At 45.8% G+C, this 21,889-nt stretch overlaps 1 protein-coding gene across 3 annotated transcripts in view; it reads left to right on the forward strand.

Annotated features, from left to right (window-relative positions):
* PPM1A (protein phosphatase, Mg2+/Mn2+ dependent 1A) overlaps positions 1-21,889 on the forward strand; it is a 49,054-nt gene that overhangs the window by 2,962 nt on the left and 24,203 nt on the right. Inside the window, exons 2-3 of one of the 3 annotated variants that reach the window (XM_074996302.1) lie at positions 21,523-21,657; positions 21,749-21,879. The exons of the other annotated variants lie outside the window; for them this stretch is intronic. The gene's annotated coding sequence lies outside the window, so the exon portion shown is untranslated. The remainder of the gene's footprint in view (positions 1-21,522; positions 21,658-21,748; positions 21,880-21,889) is intronic. 3 annotated transcript variants of the gene reach the window in all.

Genomic DNA, 21,889 nt, shown 5'->3' on the forward strand with positions numbered 1-21,889 from the left:
TTGATAGTTTGATGCAAATACCATTAGAGCAGTATGTCATAGAAACTTTTTTTTCTTATGATATCAAGTTGATTGTTTCTTACCTAGTGTAGTTTAAACACAATTAAACTGATTAACATTGTTGCTGAGATCAGTACTTTAAAACTGCCCCCAAAACACTACTTAAAGATTTTGGTTGGGTGTGGTTAAATAAGTAAACTTATGCAACTTGTATGTTTTAGACTGCAGCTGTCAATAAAATGCAGATCTTATTACACTTTGCCATTTTAGTGGAATTCAGAATATTAAGCATCTGCTTCTCAAAAATTACTTAAATATTTAACTTTATGTAAGTGTAATGCCCATGATTAGTTATTTTGCAGTATTACAAAGGTGAAAATTAGGCCTATACTAATATATTATAATTTTGTACTTTATTAGCTCAGCAAAAACATATACACATTGGGTAAATCAAAGGGGTATGCATAAAATAAGTAAATAAAAGTTAAGTGCCTTCTGCATCTTGGGAAGTACAATTTTTTGCAGCTGAATATGCAGTGTTTGTAACAGTTGTTGACCGAATTAAATAGATTCATTTTATAACAAAAAAAAAAACCAAAACATTTTATAACAAAAAAAGTGGTTTTCTGCTCTAAGGTTTTTACTTCTAGAAATGAGTTCAAAGGGTATTTGAATCGCAAGTGAGAATAAGTTTAGTTCCATCGTAGATCCTACTGTCTTGTTGATCCACATAATAAAAATGTTCTCTTTGGCATGAGCTGCTGTTTTAGAGACCAATGACTTGAATAACAAATATGTTTTAAGTCAAGATGGTAGTGTTTTGGCAGAGCTATAGAAAGAAGTTGTGCAGCTCCTGCTGTGTTATGTGTGCCCTGGTAACCGTTAGTCCTCAGTTCACTGAAATCATCATATAAGTGCTGTAAATGGAGACTGTCCATTTGAAATCTGGTGTATTAATTAAAAAGTTAATTTCATATGCAAAAGTCCCAGAATTCTCTTGAAGATTTTTGTGGTTTTATGATCACATCTTCCCATTTAAAAATATTTTTCCTCCAACATCTCTAAGATATAATATGAGGCATTAAAAAAAAAAAAATCTAACTCCTGTAGTAATTCCATGGTACAAAATGAGAAACCTCTGTGAATGAGTATAATGCCTGAATGGACGTTTGGTGAACTGAGAATTATTGTTGGCTTGTTTAGCTTCAGGCCCATGAAATACAGCTCAGTAAGTGCTGATGTGTTTCATGATACCTAGACCATGAACATCCCAACTGCATGGGGAGATTGTCTTTCCGTGGTTTCTCTGAGTGACGTTGTGGGATGGCTAGGAAGGGGTGTAATAAGTATTCAAGATAAGGGATAAATTTGTGAAATCATAAGAGTAGTAAGGCCATTTAAAAGGAGAAGGAACCAAAATGAGGAGCAGACTAGAAGTGCTATGTGCCCTAATTAGTCTCTTTTTAATAATTTTATGTGATTGGACAACTGTAGTGCCCAGTTGGAAGTGTCTGTCCCAAACAGTATGCAGTCCAAAACGTATTCTAAAACATTTCATCCAGTAGATGTTTCAGTAGATATTTGTAATGTGTTTAACATTTTATCAGATCCTTTTTTAAAAAGAGATTGTTGTATAAAAACCTATTATTCAGACACACATTAATATTTTATGAGGCTTTTGTTTAAAAAGGACATTTTCTGTCTTTTGTTGTTGGTTGATATGTTGTTAATATATTTTAATAGTTATTTCAGTTGGTTGGAAAAGCTTTGTGTAAAATTCTCTCTAATAGTGGCAAAGGAAATCTCAACTTTAGTATGAAACTTTTATACCAAAACTTAACTTGGAGTCAAGTTTGATAAAAGATAATAGAAATATTTTTTGAAATGTGTGTGTGCAAGAGAGAAATCTAATGAGAGTTTTTAATCAAGTAAATCTGTGTTTACAAAAAACATTGCAGGGTTTCCCTATTGAGAGTATCTGAAAATAAAATTGAATAGGATCTTAATACAGTAGACCCTTACGTGTTTCTTGCAATTTCGCAAATCGAAATTGTAAATGGTGGGGAGTTTGGAGCCAGGTGGCAGCCCAGCTTCACTCCATTTGTGGGAGCTGGGAAAGTGACCAGTGCTGCTTTGCTGATCAGTTTCCTGTCTGCTGCAGGTGGTGAGGAGTTGGGAAAGTAACTGGCACTACTGCTTCTGGCTCTCAGCTGTCTGCCACTCTGAGGAGCAAGGAAACTGAGCCATGTGTGGGTCAGTTTCCAGGCTCCTGCAAGCAAAGGGGAGCCAGGAGCCAGGCTGCCACCTGGTTCCCAGTTTCCTGCCACTCGCTGGAGCCATGAAACTGACCAGCACTGCTGTGCCTGGCTCTGGGTTCCCCACTGCTCACAGGAGTAGGGAACCAGGAGCAGGGAACCTGAAGGTGGCAGGACAACACCCCCCCACCCCCCAGTCGTGACTTAAATGCAATTTGACCTACGCGTGATTGCCCAGGAACACAACCTATGGGTAGGTCAGGGTCTACTGTTAAAATAATATTGTTTTCATTACAAACCCCAGGAAATTCAAATGTGAAGTGTCATTATATTCTGATAAGCAATTGAGACCTCATTCTAGACCACATAAGCATGTGCTTAAATTTAATCATGAGAATTCCAATTGACTTCTGTTAGACTGTTCACATTCACAGATTTAATCATGTGCTTAAGTGATTTACTGTATTGGGACCTAGAAGATGAGATATGCTTCCATGTTTGTGTCTCAATGACTTCTGTGTCAGAAACAGAGATGTTCTTTTTTAACTGCTGACCCTGCAAATTCAACCTGGAATCTGTAGGTCAAACTGTGTGTTTTTCTGGCTCATGAATCATGACGAATAATCTTCATAGAGCTTAGTTAATATATCTGTGTACTTGTGAGACAAAAGAAACTGGCTTATATTTCTGCAGCTGAATTAACTCTACAGTTCTAGCAGAAGTTAAAAGTAAGTGGTCTCTGAATATGTACAATGAGAAGTTCATAATTACACTTCTGTATTCATTCTTACTGCTCTGGTCAGAAGCTGCAGACGTGAGCTATTAAGTCAGCCTTTTTGCTGCTGGACCAGTGTATAGTACTTATAATGTACAACACTGTTCTCAGAATGATGTTATTCTTGAGGATATGGAGTAAAATGAGAATTTTTTGCTGTATTTTAAATTTGAAGTCTAAAGATCTTTTTAAACAAGAGAAACAGCTAGACAACCCAAACAAATTAAGTTTAAAGGTGATCTAAAAAGGCTTTTTGGGGTAGATTTTGATTTATATAGAAAAGGCCTGAACAACATTTTAAAAATATTTTTCTTTATGCTGGTCTTTTTACTTTAGAAATATAAGGAATGTTCTTCCCCAGTTTTCCCAGCTGGGTTGTGGGTGTCAGAGGTTTTGGGATATTTATTATACTCACATGTTAATTAAAGAGAAGAAGGGTCAACAATCTTTACAAAAATGTTATTTTTCCAAGCATTTAGCCATTGCACTTAAACAGTTTTCAACTCTCAGTTGCTGAAGTTTCATATCTACGGGTTGCACATCTGAAATCTGATACTTTTTCATCTGGCAACATCCGTGGTCCAACATGACCACGGATGTTGGCAGACAAGAGAATAGTGGCTGGTGCAGGAGCTCCTGCAGGTCTAGGAGCCAGAGCTCCCGCCTGTCCTGCGACAGCATGTGGAGGCTGGTGTAGAGCCCCCCGTCTTTGTGGAGCAGTGCATGGCTTGGGTACCAGAGCCCCTGCCAGTCCCACAGCAGTGCAGAAGGTGGGAGCCAGGAGCTTCTGCCTACTCCATGGCAGAAGGGGCCAGGAGGCGGCTGTGGGGCTGGGAGCTGGAGCCTGTCTCTCCCGGGGGGCAGGGGCTCGCTGAAGCCTTGTTGCAGTCTGGGCTGGGGCTGCAGCAGCCCCAGATCACAAGGCTTTCTGCCAGTGGATGCCCCACGCCTCCCCTCATCCAGCAAATTCTCTTGTCTGGGTCCAGTCAGGTCCCAGCCATGCCAGATAAGGGAGGGCCAACCTGTGGTTCTTGTGTTACCTTCCAAGTTAGATATGCCCCAAATTTCTAATGTAAAGTACAGGCAGAAAGAATATAATTAAAGCCTTATTTAGGCATTATGGGGTAGCAAGAAAGTACATACGTTCTCATTTTAAAAGATGATTTACAGAAGGAAAATAATTGGATATAACTTGAATTTGTTAAAAAGCAGTCAGGTTGCACTTTAAAGATTAACAAAATAACTTATTAAGTGAGCTTTCATGGGACAGACCCACTTCTTCAGACCATAGCCATACCAGAACAGACTCAATATTTAAGGCGTAGAGAACCAAAAACAGTAATCAAAGTTGACAAATCAGAAAAAAATTATCAAGGTGAGCAAATCAGAGACCAGAGAGCCGGGGGGGTGGGGGGGATTCAAGAATTAGATTAAGCCAAGTATGCCAAAGAGCCCCTATAATGTCCCAGAAAATTTGCATCCCGGTTCAAACCACGTGTTAATGTGCTGAATTTGAATATGAAAGGGAGTTCAGTGGCTTCTCTTTCTAAAGCAGACTGAAAATTCTTCTTCAATAAGATGCAAACTCTTAAGTCATTTAACAGAATGGCCCACTCCATTAAAATGTAGACTAACTGGTTTGTGGATCAGGAATGTTTTGATGTCTGTTTTGTGCCCATTAACTCTTTTTGTCTGAGGGAGTTTGAAGTCTGTCCAATATACAAAACATCTGGGCATTGTTGGCACATGATGGCATATTTGATGTTAGTTGAGGAACATGAGAATGTGCCCGTGATTCTGTGAATAACCTGGTTAGGTCCAGTGATGGTATCGCTCACATTCAAATTCGACATATTAACGTGTGGTTTGAACTGGCATGCAAATTTTCTGGGACATTATAGGGGCTCTTTGGCATACTTGGCTTAATCTAATTCTTGACTTCTCCCCCGCCACCCCCTTGCTCTCTGATTTGCTCATCTTGATAACTTTTTTCTGATTTGTCAACTTTGATTACTGTTTTTGGTTCTCTATGCCTTAAATATTGTGTCTGTTCTGGTATGGCTATGGTCTGGAGAAGTGGGTCTGTCCCACGAAAGCTCACCTAATAAATTATTTTGTTAGTCTTTAAAGTGCTACTTGACTGCTTTTTTGTTTTGATAGTATATAGACTAGCACAGCTCCCTCTCTGTTACTATTGAATTTGTTAGGTTTTTTCCATCAAGATTGTTAATCTCAGAAGTTTGCCAGTGAGGCTTTCCCAGTATTTCTTCAGTGCCATAATTATGTTTTAGCAAAAAAAAAGTATGCTATTTGCACACACATTTGGAGGACTATTTTGAAAAGCAGTTATTAATGGAAAATCCTTAGGCTTTGTTAGTACAGTAGAACCTCAGCCTTATGAACATGTTGGAAATAGAGGTTGTTTGTAACTGAACGTAACGTGGTTCTTTCATAAGTTTACAATTGAACATGGATTTAATACAACTTTGAAACTTCTCTGTGCAGAAGAAAATGATGCTTCCTATTTATTTTTAGAAGTTTACATTTAACACAGTGTTGGTCTCTGCTGTTGCCTGATTGCATACTTCTCATTCCAAATGAGGTGTATGATTGATTGGCCAGTTTATAACCTTGGTGTTGCTAACTGTGAGGTTCTACTATAATTGCAGTTATAACTGCAACTGCAGTTCCCTGCTGAAGGGGAGTGGTCTGTTGGTAAGCTTGAGATTTTAAAAACAAGCCCTACGTGGCAATATTTTTAAATTAAATACTTCATCAGTTTTTTCAAGAGGGAATGAGCTTCTGTGAGAATCTGCTCTTCCCTGTTTTTATGTCACTATCACTTACCTGAAGGTTCCATTTCAGATGCCCGTACCTGGTACTGGACAGAACAGAAAGGGAGTCTCCTTAACATTATCACTCAGCCGAAAGTGGCATTGTTCCTTATTTTACTGTCATTTGGGCCAAATAAACTAATCTCTATTATGGAATAATTACTATAAACACTTGTGTAAAAATTAAAGCAGTTATGTCAGAAAGCTACCTGAAAGCAGAAAATTTTGTACTTGTATAGAAGTCTGAGTCATACTGTGAAAGGGGAGGAGACAGTGGTTGCACTGTCCTCTAATTCTGATCATAATGCCAAATTGACTGTTAATTCTGTTAATATCTGAAGGAATTAAATGTTGATAACCGAATTTGACCTCATTGTCAAGATGCTCCTGAAAGCAATAGAGCACAGTTCATTCCTGATGGTGTTTCAGTCTGTCTCTGAAGAATATGGAAGATAGCATTACATCTTTGTTTCAGGTGATCTTTGCAGCCATAAAAGCTAGAAATAGTTTTCATGGTAATGAAAGATTAAATTCTTCTTCTTTGGTGATAAGGCCACCAAAAAAGAATAGTTGCCCATCAATAATTGTGTGTATTGTTGTTGGTAGGATGTTTTGAGTATTTGTGCATAATCATATATGTAGGATATTCTCTGGCATCCCCCACACCCTCCCTGCCGCTCAACTCCCATGCATGATCATTAGGCCCTGTCAAATTCACAGCCATGAAAAACATGTCAGATTGTGAAATCTGGTCTTGTCTGCTTTTACTCCATATGATAAAGATTTCATAGGGATACCATGTTTCTCAAATTGGAGGTTTTGACCCAAAATGGAGGTTTGATGGGGGTGTCAGTTGTCTTAAGGGGGTTTTGGCATTGCTGCTATTACTTCTGCACTGGCTTCAGAGCAGGGCAGCCAGAGAGTGGCAGGTGTTGGCAGGCACCAAGCTCTGAAGTCGGGCCCAGCCAACTGCAGTGCACAAGTAAGGGTGGCAATACCATACCATGCCACTATTCTGTGCTGCTGCCTTCAGACCTGGTCAGCCGGATGGCAGTGGCTGCTGACTTAAGGCCCAGAATTGCAGGCAGCAAGCACAGGATTAACGGTCGTGATACCATACCATGCCATCCTTACTGTTGTGTTGATGTTGGTGGCAGCTCTACTTTCAGAGCTGGGCTTCAGGCAGCACAGCAGTGCAGAAATAAGGATAGCAGTACTGTAGCCTCCTTTGCAATAACCTTGCAATGCCTTCACACCTCCTTTTTGGGTCAGGATGGACTACAGTTACAACACCACAAAATTTCAGATATAAATAGCTGAAATCATGAAATTTATTTTTAATTTTCTAGGATTGTGAAATTGACCAAAATGGACCATGTGTTTGGTAGGGCCTTAATGATGATCTTGTAGGTTATTGCTCTCGATGCTGTGTTGCTCCTATTTGTAGCTATTTGTGGAAGTTCAGTACCCCTCACAGTTCTGTTGTGTGTGAAGGGATTTATATGGTATGCAAATGAGAACTTCATTAATAACATATACAACTTGATAGGAAGTTGAAACCATGTATGAAGAAGTCAGTTCCCCTGGTCGTTTTCCATACTTTTATTTAAAAGAAGTAGAATGTAGGAAGACTGCATTATATCACTTTACACTAGAGATGTGCATTTAGTCCACTGAGAACCACAGTGGTTAAATGTTTGTAAGACGAAATAGGTTTATAAACCACAAATGACATTTCAGAGAGTACAGTGAATTGAAATTCCAAAAATATTTCTCACTTTTTTTATTTTAATTCTTTCTTGTTCTGAGATCTTTGGCTCAAAAGACCTTTTAGGATGTATTTACAATTCCTCCAGATGTTGAGGGTGGGAATGTTAACTTATAAGTGAACACTCCACAAATTGTCAACTAATTGTCACTGCTGCAATGTTTACTTACACGTGTAATACAATTGTGCAACTGTTCAGTGCGGTGTCATACGATTTGGTCACATTTTATTATATATGCTGCTTGCCTTTGCAAAAAAAAAAGTATTAAAGGGTGAAAGAAAGGGATATAGCCTCAAATAAAAGTTATCAATGGTAACAGATTAACCATACCACATCTCCTACTTACTGCATCTGCCGTGCATATATAGCTCCTGTGCTACTGACCCTGCACTCTTGCTACCCAATAATCTGCCCTTCTCTGCAACATAAAAGGAGAGGACAGTCATATAGTTAGTGAGGAAGTAATAGATATCTCAGGCTATGTCTACGCTACATGATACAGTCAAATTTGAAGCTTGATTTTACAGTGTCACTGTCTTCACTGTAAATACCATTAGCTCGATTTTTAGGGAGTGCTAAGGTCGATATAACATCGTCAAAATTGGCTGGTAGAGTGTCAAGTTTGCATTTAAAAGTTCAAGTTAAGGCTAATATGGAAACACAATGTCTCTTAATAGACTTTATTAGCTTCCGGAGGTATTCCGTATGTATCCCACAATTCCCGACAGTCCTCCATTCTAGCCACTTCCATCTCTGGGACTTTCCAGGTGTGCAAGAATTAAGTAACAGGAAACCCATAAATCTGAATCAGTGCCAGGAATCCCGTGGCTGTGGGGTCATGCTAGTATGAGAGGCTGAGAAACTTCTTTCTTTGCTATTGGTGTTGTGAGTGCATCTACCCATTAAAAATAGCCCCAACACGAAGTTTGTGGTTATGTCTCTACCTCTGAAAGCTGAGCACTTCCCCCCCACCCCCCCCCGGTGCCAGCCACCGCACCACGTTGCAGTTAGGCTGTTGCATGGGTTGTGCTTGTATGAGAGGATGAGAAACTTCTTTTCTGAGGTTAACATTTGTGCAGCCCGCCTCCCCCCGGCACTGTGCACTTGGGGTCTTTCCTGCACCCAATCACACCATATTGGGTCAGGGGCCAGCAATAAAAGGACGTGCCTGCTGTTCAGTGTGGTGCCAGGCAGCACCATGTACTGGCTTGGATGTGGTCAGGGCTCTAAAGGGAACTTGCTGCTAAGGGGGGGGGCACGGGGGGACGGGACACGACACCATGTCAGCTGGCTCTGCAGCCACAGATGCCATGGGCAGCTCCCACACGGTAAATTGGGGCTGGTCCTCCCACGAGAGCAGCATTTAAGGGAGCATGTCAACTGGCCCTTCATCCTCTGATCCACGCCCCCCCAGTGGGATGGGGGGGTCCTGTCCCCCCAACAGTCAATTGGGCTTCCCCCCACACCTACCTAAGCAATATCTCTTGTTAAAATTTGGCAAGCCCCATTCCACGCATTGGACAACTCAGTGTAGTGAAGTGGGAAGCCAAAAATCTTTTTTCTAACCTTTTCTATCCTCTTTCTTCAAGCTTTGACCCTCTTAACCCAGGGAGAATTGGCTGGAGGGCCAGCTGAAATGACACAGACTCCTGGGTGATCCCAGGGCACAGAAGCATTCATGTGTATGTAAATTTGGCAAGCCCTACCCCCACGCTGGGCACCTCTGTGTAATGGACTGGGAAGCCAAAAACACTGCCTGACAATCTTTTTTCACAAACCTTTACTATCCTACTCTTTCTTCAATCTTTTCATTGTTCCTGTATTTTTTTTTTCAGGGATCATATGTAATCAAGGGAGGGGTGACAGTGGCTGGAGGACCAGTTGAGAAGACTGAGACAGCTGCTGCTCTTTGTAAAATTTTTGATAATTCAGTTATAAAAAAGTAATTCAGTTAATTAGGCGATCTTTGTTGATGCCCTACTTTTCCTCCCTTCCTTCTGGAAAAATGTCAGTTTGTTTTCCATGGGAGGGCAACGCAATGTGGGAAAATGACATCACATACCCACAACATTTTTTTTCTCATGCTGCACCAGTGAAAATACCCAGATTGCTGCAGGGCTGAGGGAACTGTGGGCTAGGTTCCCACAATGCACTGCTGCAACAGTCAATGTTTGGCAGCATTAAGTCAACTTTGCAGGGAATTTTTAGGGAGGTGAGAATACTCAACTTGGAATTTATAAAACCCTGCATTACAAAATCAATTGTAATAAACTCAGATTTATCTCGTAGTGTAGACATAGCCTTAGTTGATTTTTGTAAGTATCAAGGAAAACATGGGACTTCTGAAAGAATTAAGTGAGGAAGGGTTAGTTGCTTTGTTTAGCAGCAGAGGAAGGGTTTTCACATTTAACCCTTGATGGATGATTGGGGTGTAGAGGTTAGCACCACTGACAAAGCGAGTAGTGGTGTGGGGTAGTAGACCCGTTGTTAGAACTTGACGCAAGTAAACAGTAAGTTTAGCAGATAGGAGTTCTTACAGAGTGTGTTTCTTGAGTCATAATACATTAATGGCTAATGTTCTGAGGCTATTCTTGCTGCAAATGTGCTTCAGGGTTTGAGGCACTTTGATACCGTAGGAAAAACTATAAATAAGTTTTGTTGGCACCAGGTGCTTTGGCCAATACCAAGAGAGTACCAGCCCTCACTGTCCGTTATCTAGTGAGGACAAGGGTAAGTTGAAGGAAAGCAGCATATAAACAAGTGAAGGGCAACTAAGGCTAGTGAGTGAGTCACCCGAGTGGCCCTCCATTTCATTGGACCACAAAATTGTTGTAACCAAGACTGTCTCCTGGGAAAAGGTAGTTTTGCTAACTGTGCTTGCATACTTAGAATTTGTGGGGTGTGCTAAATGACCCATAGCAACACTTTGATTGGATGTAGAATAGAGATGTAATTTCCTGTTTAATTGGTTAACCAGTTCAATGCCAGATTTAACTGGGTAACCGATTAAATGAATGGGAGGGGGCAACTGGGGAGGCTGTCAATCTGCTGTGTAGAAGGGCTGCTCCAGCCAGGCTGGTGCAGCCCCCCCCACTCACAGTGCCCTGGGGACCAGAGCTGCTCTGGTCTGGCTGGAGTGTCCCTGCCCATGGTGCTGCTGTGGGTGGAGTGGGGGCCAGTGGTCCAGCTCAGTTGCCAGGCCTGGAGTGCTGCAGGCAGGGGCACTCCAGCTCAGCCAGAGCAGCACCCCTTCCCCCCATCTGCAGTGGCTCCCGGCATGCTGTGGGCAGGGGTGCTCCAGCCAGGCCAAAGTGGTCCTGCTGCGCTGTGGTTGGGGCTCTGAAGCCCGGCCAGAGAAGATCCTGTCCAAGGCAGGGGGACTACTCCAGCCTGGCTGAGCAGGAGCAGCCTCCTCAGCTGTCCATCTCTACTTCCCAGTAGCCCTTCCTCCCCACCCCCCAGGCCACTAAGGCTGAGGCTACTCCCACCTGTCTGGAGTGCTCCTCTCCCCCACCCACAGCAGTCCTGTGCACCTGGAGCAACCCGTTGCCCACTGGTGGGGGACTGCTCCAACCCATACTAGTTAACTGTAACTGGTAGTCTTATCCAGTTAAATGTCAACGTCCCTGATGTAGAGAGGGAGCACATGGTGCTCACTGGCCGTGTCTACACTAGCCCCAAACTTCGAAATGGCCACGCAAATGGCCATTTCGAAGTTTACTAATGAAGCGCTGAAATGCATATTCAGCACTTCATTAGCATGCGGGCGGCCGCGGCACTTCGAAATTGATGTGGCCCGCCGCCATGCGGCTCGTCCCAACGGGGCTCCTTTTCGAAAGGACCCTGCCTACTTCGAAGTCCCCTTATTCCCATCTGCTCACAGGAATAAGGGGACTTCGAAGTAGGCAGGGTCCTTTCGAAAAGGAGCCCCGTCGGGACGAGCCGCATGGCGGCGAGCCACGTCAATTTCGAAGTGCCGCGGCCGCCGGCATGCTAATGAAGTGCTGAATATGCATTTCAGCGCTTCATTAGTAAACTTCGAAATGGCCATTTGCGTGGCCATTTCGAAGTTTGGGGCTAGTGTAGACATAGCCATTATGTTGCATGCAATCAGGACTCGCCTCGTATCATGTGCTCTCATTTTAATAGCATGTCACTTTTGTAATTCTGGTAATTGCCCACCACTGACTTAAACCAGGCATCAAACTGCTTATTTTACAAAAGTTCCTTCATGGTACAGAAAACGTATTATAGCTGGTACCAAAAACATGGCAAATTTTTGAACCTCCACCAGTAAATGAGCAGCTGGAAGTAATGTTTCTATTTTTTTTTTTTTTTTTTTGGTAAAGTTCTGTAGTACTTTTAGCATTCTTAACTTCCAGCCATATCCAGCTCAGAGGCTTTTTCTCTTGCAAATAACATTTTACTCCCTTCGTCAGGGTAAGACTATTTAATTCAAATGTTGAGGCGCACAGATTATCAGCTAGGTCTCTAAAAGCTTCCATAGGAAAACAATTTTGTGCATCAGGAAATTAGTTACATTTTGAAAAGATCTATAAAAATGCACATGGGATGATCCTGTTTCTCTCAGTTAGTTATGTATCAAGTTTGATAAGTTCATAAATAAAAATGTGAGTTTTTTTTGTTGTTCTTCTATCTGCCAGTGCTGCAAACACAGCCAAAGATCTGAGAATCAGTTTATGTAATTCCTTGCTTGTGCACAAATAATAAACTAGCATTAGAACATGGTTAACAACTCTGATGCATGAGCTGGAAAAGAATCTAGCTCACTTTCTGGTACCGTAAAAAGAAGATATAACTTGTCATTTTCAGCAAGGTAAGCACATAGACTCTGCATGTGCACAGGGAACATAACTGTGGAGTGTGAAACTTTTTTCATCACTTTCATTATTGCTTCACTGGGGTAGGAGGGGAGACTGGATTGTTCCTTCTGCATCAAGTTTGAGGAAAAACAGTGCTTTAAAAGAAAACATTTAATAAAAAAATTAAACATTTTCTGGTATTTTAAAATTAAAATGAAAGAGTCAGGGTGGAGTGGTCTTTAAGAAAATGACAGAACTGATCTGCCATCTCCAACAAGGATAACTGCAACATTGTTTCCTTAATAGTCTTTTGACTCAAGACATCCTGTTGAAATTCAAGGAGCTAGCACTACACAGATGGAAAATATATAAACAGAAGAATGATCTTCTGGGTTAAGATGCAGCATATGTATTCAACTTTCAGTATTTATTGCAGGCTTCCTTTGCAGCTTTCAGCAAGTTAGTCGGGCAAGACCTATAGTAAGAGCATTTTGCCTCCATGGGTATAATAGTATGCTAGTCCAGCAAAGAGCTTGTAATGTGGATGCAGTTTGTTCCGGCAGAACTGCCCTTTTGCTGATAAAGCTTATGTGCTGCCACTCCCCACCATCTTCACTAAGGGCTTTTGCTGGTCAGAGATCTTCGTTTTGTGGTTTCTCCCAGGCTGTCTTCCATAACCATCTACAAAGCAATCTCATCGTGCTTGAAAGCCCTCCTTAAAACTCTTCTCTTCTGTGATGCCTACAAAAATTAGACAAGTTAGGCTGCTGGTGTGCCAAAACTACTGTTGCTGACCAATATTCTCATTGTTTCCTTTATATTTCCCTGTCTATCCATTTATTGTCCTTTATAATTTTGTTCTGCTTGTACAGCACCCAACAAAATGAGATCCTGGTTCATCACTTTGTCTCCTAGGTACTACAGCATACAAATAGCCAACTAATAATATCTACTCCTAAAGTCAACAGCAGTTTTTTTTGTCTAATCAAGATTCTGATCCAAGAAGAGGACAATTACTTTCTGCAACTGAACAACAAGTAAAATAGAATGAACGTAACAAAGAAATATTGAGGTTACGTCATTCTATCTTTAAACTACTGCAGTAACTACTTATTTTGTTCGGGCAACACTAATCTGACAGGATACCTTATAGATTTTAAAGTCTAAAGAGTTTGTTAAAGTCGGATCAACTATATTTTTTTCTTTCAGACTAAGTGTATGTATGCTTGCAGGTGTTCATGTCAAAGATGGTGGTTTTCAGTGCATTTTTAGAAGCAACGTTTGTTGTCTGTGTTGAAAATACATCCCCCACTTGCAATGAACTCAAATTAATGAAAACGGTTTTTGAGGAACTAATGGAAATCTTCTTTTGCATTTTTTACTAAGAAATTGCTATCATTCTCTAAACCCCAAAAGAAATCCCAAAGATTTCAGAGAACCAGACAGTTGTTTTGTGGCTCCTACAACCAGCACAAGTAGAAAAGAGCTATTTGCACAGGGAAAAAAAAACAAAGTAAAACACAGTTCATCTCCTAATGCCAGTAGGAGCATGATTATCAAATCTCCCTCAAAGGTCACCTTGGGGGTAGAAGCAGGGGTCTGAGGTGGGAATCCTTTCACTAAAACAAAGTATTCTGTGGTCCAGCACCCTAGAACAATGAAAAATTGAGCCCAGAAAAAATAGTTTGAATTAATTGCTTCTGGTCTACTGTAGATATGAGTTCAGAATAAAGGAGGATGCCTTTTCATCAAAGGAATGATGATCTAGAGTTCCCTACTATGATAGATTTGAGTGTGATTATCGAATCTTCGCACTGTGCTTGGGTAAATAGCTGCATGGTTTTATTAATTACGGTGTGAAATTAAGTGATTTGCTCACTGGGGCGGGGGGGGGGCAGAGAAGAAAAAGTAAATGCTTATTTTCTTATATGATTTAGATGAATCAATTCATGCTATTTTATGCCATTCACTGTGGTAGTGATAAGTTTGCCTCTTCCAATAACGAATTCTGTCTTTTCTCAATTTGATGGGGTTCAGGGGTCCCCCTGCACTGCACCCCGTCCGCTGGCAGGAGTGACTCTCACCTCAGCAGGTACAACACAAGGTTTATTAGGCAACAGAAGCCCAGTTTCTCACAGAAGCGACAGTACAGCAGCCAGAGACAATCCCTCCAACCCGTCCTGGGGAGAAGACCCCGAGGGGTGCCCCTCTGGGGTGTAGGTTTCCCCCTCCTCCGGCTGGCTGCCTTCCAGCTCTCCCTTTTCCTAGCCTCTAACTGCCGCCCCCTGATTCAAAACCCAGCTCAGCTCCTCCCTGCTCTTTGCTCAGGCAGAGGTGTTACCTGCCAGTTGTAGCCCCAGGGTCATCCTTAGCCACTGGGAGCTGCTGCTTGCCTCAGACTTCCAGCCTGACTCACACATGCACTCCCCCCACTCCATCACATCTCTCCCCCCTTCCAGACCGAACTGAGCGGGGTCACTTAGCCAGTGACCTGGGGAAGTTCAGGGCCCTCCCTGCATGACAGGGCATCGGCTATGGTGTTGTTGTTCCCCTTCACATGGACCACCTCCATGTCGTAGTCCTGCAGGAGCAGACTCCACCGCAGGAGCTTGGCGTTGGCCCCTTTCATGTGATGCAGCCAGGTCAGGGGTGAGTGATCGGTGTACACGGTGAAACGCCGTCCAAACAGGTACGGCTGCAGCTTCCCCAGTGCCCACACCATGGCCAGACATTCCTTCTCTATAGCTGCGTAGTTCTGCTCCCGGGGCAGCAGTTTCTTCCTCAGGTACACGATGGGGTGTTTCTCCCCTTTGTCATTCACTTGCATTAGCACCGCCCCCAGCCCCACGTCTGAGGCATCGGTGAACACCAGGAAGGGCTTGTTGAAGTCTGGATTTGCCAGCACTGAGGCCCTGACCAGAGCCTCCTTCAGCGCGCAGAGGGCCTCTTGGCACTGCTCGGTCCAGACCACCTTGTCAGGCTTTCCCTTTTTACATAGCTCCGTGAGGGGGGCTGCGATGGAGCTAAAGTGGGGCACAAACCTCCGGTAGTACCCCGCCATCCCAATGAAGGCCTGGACCTGTTTCTTAGTCTGGGGTGTTGGCCAATCTCTGACAGCCTCCACTTTAGCTGGCTCTGGCTTTAAGCAGCCGCTGCCCACCTTGTGGCCCAGGTAGGTCACCTCAGCCATTCCCACCTTGCACTTCCCTGCCTTGATAGTCAGACCAGCCTTCTGGAGTCGGTCCAGCACCTGCTTGGCTTGGGACACATGGTCCTCCCACGTCTGGCTGAAGATGCAAATGTCGTCCATGTACGCCAGGGCAAAGCTCTCCATCCCTTTCAGTAGCTGGTCCACCAGATGCTGGAAGGTAGCGGGTGCCCCCTTGAGGCCAAAGGGCAGGACCAGGAACTCGTAGAGCCCCACAGGGGTGATGAAAGCCGACTTGAGCCGGGCATCTTGGTCTAATGGCACTTGCCAGTACCCCTTGGTGAGGTCTATGGTGGTGAGGTAACGGGCTCCCCCCAGCTTGTCTAAAAGGTCATCAGGCCTGGGCATGGGGTAGGCGTCCGATACAGTGATGGTGTTAAGCTTGCGATAGTCCACACAAAACCGAACAGACCCATCTTTTTTAGGGACTAACACCACGGGCGAGGCCCAGGGGCTGGACGAGGGTTGGATCACCCCCAGAGCCAGCATGTCTTCAACCTCCCCCTCTATGTCCTGAGCCATCCTCCCTGTGGCTGTGAATGGCACACACTTGATAGGGGCGTGGGTGCCTGTCTGTATTCGGTGGACAGCCAGGTCAGTGCGTCCGGGTCTGTCTGAGAACAGCTGTTGATGCGAATCCAGCACCTTCTTAATCTCCATCTGCTGGGCAGGGGTCAGCTGGTCTGAGAGGGGAATAGGCTCTAGCAAGGAGCCGGCTCCAGTCCTTGTGAGTAAATCCACCAAGGGATCATCCCCCTGCCCCTCCCAGTGTCTGCACACGGCCAGCACCAAGTTCTCTCTGTCCCAGTAAGGTTTCATCATGTTCACATGATAGACCCGGTGGCTGTGGGCCCGGTTCGACAGTTCCACCACATAATTCACGTCATTTAGCTGTTTGACAACCTTGAAGGGCCCATCCCAGGCCGCTTGCAGCTTGTTGCACCGCACAGGTACAAGGACCATCACTTGATCCCCGGTGGCATAGGCTTGGGCCCTGGCGTTACGGTCATACCAGACCTTTTGCTTCCTCTGGGCCATGGAGAGGTTCTCCCTCGCCAGGCCCATGAGCTCGGTGAGTTTTTCCCGGAAGGTCAGTACATACTGTACCACTGACTCCCCTTCAGGAGAGGCCGTCCCCTCCCACTCTTCTCTGAGCAAGTCCAAGGGTCCCCGTACCCTCCTTCCGTACAGCAGCTCAAACGGGGAGAACCCCGTGGATTCCTGGGGCACCCTCCCTGTATGCAAACAGCAGGTGGGGTAAGTACTTGTCCCAGTCATGGGGGTATTGATTCATGAAGGTTCTCAGCATCTGCTTCAGAGTCCCATTGAACCTCTCCACCAGCCCATTGGTCTGCGGGTGGTAGGCTGTGGCCCAGGTGTGCCGGACCCCACACTTGTCCCACAAGCTTTTCAGTAGGGCCGACATGAAGTTGGACCCCTGATCTGTGAGGACCTCCTTGGGGAACCCCACTCTGCTGAAAATGGACACCAGTGCATCCGCCACGGTGTCAGCGTCGATAGAGGTCAAGGCCACAGCTTCTGGGTATCGCGTGGCAAAATCTACCACTACCAAAATATATTTCTTCCCCGAACGCGTTGCCTTGCTGAAGGGGCCCACTATGTCTATAGCCACTTTCTGGAAAGGCTCCTCTATGATGGGCAGTGGCCTCAGGGCAGCTTTCCCCTTGTCCTGGGTCTTCCCCACCCTCTGGCAGGGATCGCAGGACAGGCAATACAGACGGACAGCTGCAAAGATCCCTGGCCAAAAAAAGTTCTGTAACAACCTTCTCCTGGTGCGGTGGATCCCTTGGTGTCCTGCGAGCGGGACATCATGGGCTAGGTACAGCAACCTGCGCCGGTACTTTTGGGGGACCACCAGTTGCCTCTGGACCTTCCATGGCTCCGCTTTGCATCTGGGAGCCCACTCCCGGTACAGGAATCCTTTTTCCCACAGGAATCTCTCCCTGCAGCCCTCCCCCAGCTATGGAGCTGGGCTGAGACTGGCCAGTGCCCTCAGCTTCTGTAAGGAGGGGGGTCTCTGCTGCTCTGCCTGGAATTCTTCCGCTGGGGCAGGGGCGGATGCTACTTCCCCATCCCTGCCTGGCTCCAGCACCCCTGGCCCGTGAGATCTGGTGTTTGGGGGCCCCCTTTCTCTCAGGGTTGGCCCCTGTGGCTCCTGTGACTTTGGCTGGGCCTGTACCCCTGAACCTGGGGAGCGCATCCCTCGTTTTCTTTGGCTACAGGTCAGGACCAGGGCACGAGGGCGTTCACCTTGCCAGTTCTCCAGGTCAGCCCCCATCAGTACATCCGCTGGCGAATGGCTGTGCACGCCCACTTCCTTGGGGCCTTCTTTCTTCCCCCATTTCAGGTGCACCCTTGCCATGGGCACCTTGAAAGGGGTCCCATCAATTCCTGTTATCGTCAGGTGGGAATTGGGTATCATGCAGCCCGGTGCCACCACCCCGGGTCGGGCGAGCGTCACGTCAGCGCTTGTCCCAGAACCCCGTGACCTTTTTCCCGTCTACTTCGAGGTGTTTGAGACACTTGCTCCACAGAGGTAGTGCCGTCCACACTCTGTACACTGACCTCTGAGCATTTGGTCCCCCTGAGGAGCTGGTCTGTGGGGCGGACTCGGCCCAATCCGAGTGCCCATTGTCAGCACCACCCGCCTTGGCCGCCAGCCCCTCTGGCTTCTGGGACCCCACCCAGTTGACTCCATGACCCCCCGGCCTGCTCAACTTGTCTGGGAGCCTGGGGCACTGGGCTGCTCTATGCCCCTTTCACCCACAGCGATAACAGCCTGGGTCTTGTTGTGTCCCTCGGGCTGGCTGCTCTGTCCGGGCTCTGTTTGGCTCTCTGGGGGGTGGGTGGCTGGCCCCTCTTTCCTGGGCTTGCCCAAGAGGTGGTCCCCTCTGTCGTACAGTTAGGGACCAGTCTCTCTGAGATTCTCGGTTTCTCCGGGACTCCCTCTCTCTCCGAGACTCCCTCTCTTTGTGGGGCTCACTTTCAAACCTGGCCCAGCTGTTTGTGAAGTCATCTGCCAGTTTCCCTGCATCGTGTGAGTCCCCTGGCTTCCGGTCCACGAGCCACACCCTCAGGTCAGGTGCGCACATCTCGTAGAATCGCTCCATGACCGCCAGCTCGATCAGGTCCTCTACGGACTGGACTCCCATTCCGAACGCCCACTTCTGGTAGTATTGCTTCAGGCGGGCGGTTGTATCTACATGGGTTTCCTCTGGCCTCTTCTGCGCCTCCTGGAACAACTTTTTGTACATCTCTGGAGTCAGCCCGAACTTATGCAGCAGGGCCTGTTTGAACCGTTCATAGTGCCCAGGCTGCAGCCCCTCCAGCCGGCTGAGCACCGCTGCGGCCTTCTGGCCCAGCAAGGGGGTGAGGTGCCGGAGCCACTCATCTGGGGGAACCTCATGCAACTCACAGGCTCGCTCAAAGGCGGTAAGGAACTCGTCCATGTCCTGTGGGTCCTGACACTGGGCCAGCACACGCGTCTCCAAGTGACTGGCCACCCCGATCCGTCTGGCCCTCTCCCCGCTTACCGCAGCTGGGGCCTCTTGGCGTCTCGCCTCTGCCATGGTTCGCTCATGCTCCCGCTCTCGCTCGCTCTCCTTCCGTTCTCGTTCTTTCTCTTCCCGCTCTCGCTCTCTTTCCTCCTGCTGTCTCTCTTGTAGCTGGCGCTCATGCTCACGCTCTCTTTCCCGTTCCTGGCGCTCGTGTTCCCTCTGCCGTTCCTGGGCTTCCAGTTCCTTTAATTTCACCTCGAGTTCCAGCCGTCGCAGCTCTGCGGCGGGGGACTCTGCCCGCGATGGACCACCGCTAGCTGAGCGCGACCTGGTGGGCACCGTGTCTGTCTGACGGCGTCGAGCCCCTGCTCCTGTCGGAGAATCCAAAACGCTTCCCGAGGCTGACCAGCCACTTTCTGCTGGGACAGGCTCTGCCCCCCCGGATCGGTCATTCTCTTCCAGCTGGGCAATCAGCTGAGCCTTGGTCGCCTTCCCAATGGTCAGGCCCCTCTCTCTGCACAGCCCCGCTAGCTCTGCCTTCAGGAGTCGGGTATAATCCATCTCCCCGCTATCTCCCGGGGTATCCACTCACCAGCAGCAGCTGCAGGAATGGCTCTGTTCCCCCTCTGGCTCTTGTGAGACTCCTTCCTTCTCTTGTGCTCAGTCAGCCACTGCTGGGAGCTCATCCGTGGGTGCAGTGCATCCCACTTCTAACACCAGTGTGATGGGGTTCAGGGGTCCCCCTGCACTGCACCCCGTCCGCTGGCAGGAGTGACTCTCACTCAGCAGGTACAACACAAGGTTTATTAGGCAACAGAAGCCCAGTTTCTCACAGAAGCGACAGTACAGCAGCCAGAGACAATCCCTCCAACCCGTCCTGGGGAGAAGACCCCGAGGGGTGCCCCTCTGGGGTGTAGGTTTCCCCCTCCTCTGGCTGGCTGCCTTCCAGCTCTCCCTTTTCCTAGCCTCTAACTGCCGCCCCCGATTCAAAACCCAGCTCAGCTCCTCCCTGCTCTTTGCTCAGGCAGAGGTGTTACCTGCCAGTTGTAGCCCCAGGGTCATCCTTAGCCACTGGGAGCTGCTGCTTGCCTCAGACATCCAGCCTGACTCACACATGCACTCCCCCCACTCCATCACAGTGATAAGTTTGCCTCTTCCAATAACGAATTCTGTCCTTTCTCAATTCCTGTTCCTACTCGACTTTGTTTTGCCCTACCTTTATTCATCATCTTATTCTTGACCATGCTTTTCCCCACACATAACTCTGCTTCCCATGACCTTTGTTCCCTGGCTCCTTGTTCCTGCCACTGTACTTCTCTTCATTCCTCTGCTTTCCTGTCCATATTTTCACTTTTTCCAATTCTTCCTGCCGCAGATCCTTCTGGCTCCAGCATTTCATCCTTTTCCCTATTAAAGTGGAATTACTGCAAACATTCTTGCAGTTTTGAGTATCAGCTAGAAAAAGAATATTGCTACAAGATCACCTGTTTACACTTTGATAGGGCATCATAGCCAAGCTGATGCTGAAAACAAAAGCCAGTTTCTTGTTTGTTTCATTGTACATGCCCTAGAAAAGCAGAAAAAACAAATGATTTGCTTGTCCCACCTGGCACTTTGTGGGACAAAGCTCTGATTTGTATTAGGGATGTGCAGCATATATTACTGTTTGGGGTATAGATGATAGCACTAATCATGTATGCACACTCCAACACCGGGTATGGTTCTACTTGGTGAAATTTTCCAGGAAACTGCCAGGAGGACAGTTTTAGTTTAAGCATTGAGTCAGACAGGTCAGTCAGCACCTGGAAATTATGTGCAACTCCAATAAGCAGCTTGTCTTAGAGAGAGGAACAGAACTTGAATACAATGTTTAAAAAGACTACTCAAATGCAATTTCCTGTTAGGACAACTGGCTTTCTTTGGACAAGACTTAAAAAATTCCTAGCTTTGACTGAATTTTTTCAGAAAAATGGGCCTTCTCTGACAGGAATACATGGATATAGATCAGTAAGGAGTATGCAGAGTAGGAAAGTATTGCCTATAACAGTTGATAGAACAAAGAACAATGCAGTCGATTTCTTGTCCTGGCTCAGGATGTAATACAACTTTGCCATTTGATAAACTGGCAAAATTTATGCAATTAGTAACAACCCTGTTTTTCTGTGCCAGTTTATTTTATGCAGTAGCATTGTATCTTACCTTAGTGGGTCACCTCACAGATTGGTACTTGTTAGTTATATTGCTGGCTTTTCCAGACCTTTTGCAGTATTCTCTGCAGTGCACATTTCAACGTATTTTGCAAGGTTTACTAAGAAATAGCTGTCATTTTCTAAACCCCAGAACCGATCCCTAAGACTTCAGAGAACTGGGCGATTTTTTTGTGGCTCCTACAAACCAACACAAGTAGAAGGGAGTTGATCATACAGAAGAACAATTAAAATAAAACACATTTCATCTCCTAATACCAGTAGGAGTGTAAGTATCAAATCTCCCTCAAAGGTCACCTAATTGCATATTTTGCAGTACTGCATGCACACTGCAACATATTTTGTTTAACTTTTTTCAGTTGTAGGATACTGTCCCTTCAGTTGACTTTTACAAAGGAAGGATGGAAACTCAGCACTTCAAAGCTATGGCTCATGGATGGGCCCAGTAGCTTCATCTTCTACCTTGGAATAAACTAGCATGTTCATGCAGGTTAGCCATT

The sequence above is a fragment of the Carettochelys insculpta genome, chromosome 6 (genome assembly GCF_033958435.1).
Source record: "Carettochelys insculpta isolate YL-2023 chromosome 6, ASM3395843v1, whole genome shotgun sequence".
NCBI classification, from domain to species: Eukaryota; Metazoa; Chordata; order Testudines; family Carettochelyidae; genus Carettochelys; species Carettochelys insculpta.